The sequence below is a fragment of the Callospermophilus lateralis genome, chromosome 14, assembly GCF_048772815.1.
Source record: "Callospermophilus lateralis isolate mCalLat2 chromosome 14, mCalLat2.hap1, whole genome shotgun sequence".
NCBI classification, from domain to species: domain Eukaryota; kingdom Metazoa; phylum Chordata; class Mammalia; order Rodentia; family Sciuridae; genus Callospermophilus; species Callospermophilus lateralis.
This window is the reverse complement of record NC_135318.1, coordinates 104,444,287-104,446,451: the sequence shown is the minus strand read 5'-3', so window position 1 is coordinate 104,446,451 and position 2,165 is coordinate 104,444,287.

Sequence of the window (2,165 nt, the reverse complement as noted above, 5' to 3'; positions counted from 1 at the left end):
GATGTCAATGAATTCTAACCTCAAGGGCAATCCTACGGAACACTGGCTCGCAAATTCAGCTGCACACGGGAACCACCTGGGAACTGTACATAGTACTGACCGCTGGACCACCCACTGGCCCTGGGCTGATGGAATGGCTCTGGGCTAAGATGGGACACTGGGGTTTGTAAATTACCAGTTGAGTATAATATAAAGCAAACTTTGAGAACATTGCTTTTTTTCCCCCCACATGAAGAACTAGGTGCATACAGATGCAGAAGTACACCATTATGCAGCATAAGGCTCCTTCAGGTCCATAGATTAAATGCACTGCAGTGACCAGCACCCTGGCTAGGAACACCACAGCCCCCTGGAAGCCTCCTATTTCCACCTTCCCAGGTGATCACAGCCCTGCCATCCAAGCATGGAGGAGTCCTCCCTGCTGAGAGACATCAATGTGGAGAATGGAGAGCTCCTCTCTCCTGGGAGTCCCTGCTTTGACAACAAGTGCACTGGAGCAGTTTGAATCAAGTGAGAGGCACATGGGCAGGCTTCCTGGATGAGGCCCTATTGAAGGGAGGATGGGATCTGAGGAGTGGACCAGAGAGAGGAAAGATGGGAAAGGGAGGGAAGCTGGCGAGGGCAGGGCGGCAGATCACTGGAAAAGAGGCCCCAGGAGGAAATTCTACAGACTCACAGCTGAAGACACCCGAGCGGGCCTGAGGAGTTTTCAAGCACAGCCTTCCTTGCCAACGTGTGAGCTTCGTGTGCAATAGACATTTCAGATTTTTTTTTTTTTTTTTTTTTTTTTTATGACAACCACTACCATGCTGGACTTGGATGAGTTTAGTGGTAAATGACATTCAGGGATCTGCATGCAACAAACAAGTTTCCTGAGGGCACAAAGGCTTCAAAGTGAAAAGGTGTCTGCCAGTTATTATATGTCATTCTACGGCACTCTAGTTCAAACAGGGACAGCCACAAATTGCTCACTGGGAATCCACTTTGTTCCCGGAAGTGAAAGCTGCTTGGATGAAGGGCTTCACGTCTGAACTTCTGAACTCTCCTGAGCAAGCACATTCAGACCCCCCTTCTCGACCAATAGGAAAAGTTTACCTGGAAGAGAGCCCTTGTAGCTCCAATCACCAACTTTAAAGAGGAAAGCTGCCCTTTGAAGAAAATACATTTGCCAATGTTTCATTGAAGTCAACGGTTCCCACTCAGAAAACAAACTGGAATTGCAGGAGCCTTCATGCAGGGAACCTGCATTTCCAATAGAACAGATGCTTCAGAGAGAAACCGAGAGTGCCAGCTCTGAGAAGCAGTTCTGCTTCATGCAGCTTCAACCAGACACAAAACCCAATGTGCTTACAGAGAACAAGACTGTTCCTTCAACTGGAAGCTGCCTGCACAAAATGCTTCCATTCTGCACTTTCAATCTTTTCTCAGCCAGCACTTTCAGACAACACTTTACATCCAAAGTGCAAATTGTGCTACCCAGAGAGCCCTTGGACCTAACATCACCAATATTCACATGGAAAGTTGGGCAGTTGACAAGATCAATGACCCAGAGTTTCATTGAAATCCTTTTCCTCAAAATTTTTGAAAAGTCACTGGAAATGAAGGTGCCCACGAGCAACAAACTGTGCTTTATACAAGACACAGAAACTTCTAAGTAAAGCCCGTGACTGCTGGCTCTAAGAAGGGGTTCCAATTCCTACTAGTTCAACCAAGCCCAAATCCCAATGTGCTCTCCAGAAACACTTTTACATCCTGCAGTTGAAGCTGTTTGCACACCCTGCTTCTCTTCTGCACTTCACAGGCTTCTCATTGAGCACATTCAGAGAACAGTTCAGGCTCAATATCCAAAGTGTGCTAGCAGGAGAGCCCTTGTACCTCCGAGCACTTGCTCAGATAGGAAGTGATAGGTCTGATGGATGGTTCAATTCCTCGATGATTCTGTGGAATCCATTCCTCAAACGGATTCTGAAAACTATCGTGAAATTGCATGAGCCTGTCTGCAATGACCTGTGCTTTATTGAGTGCATAGATGGTTCCAAGTGAAATGGTGCCATCAGCTCTGACAACAGGTTCTGCTTCCTGCATGTTCAACCAGGGAAAAACCGCCACTGAGAACAAAGCTACTTTGTGCACAAACTTTTTCTGTTTGCCCCCTTCAAATGCAT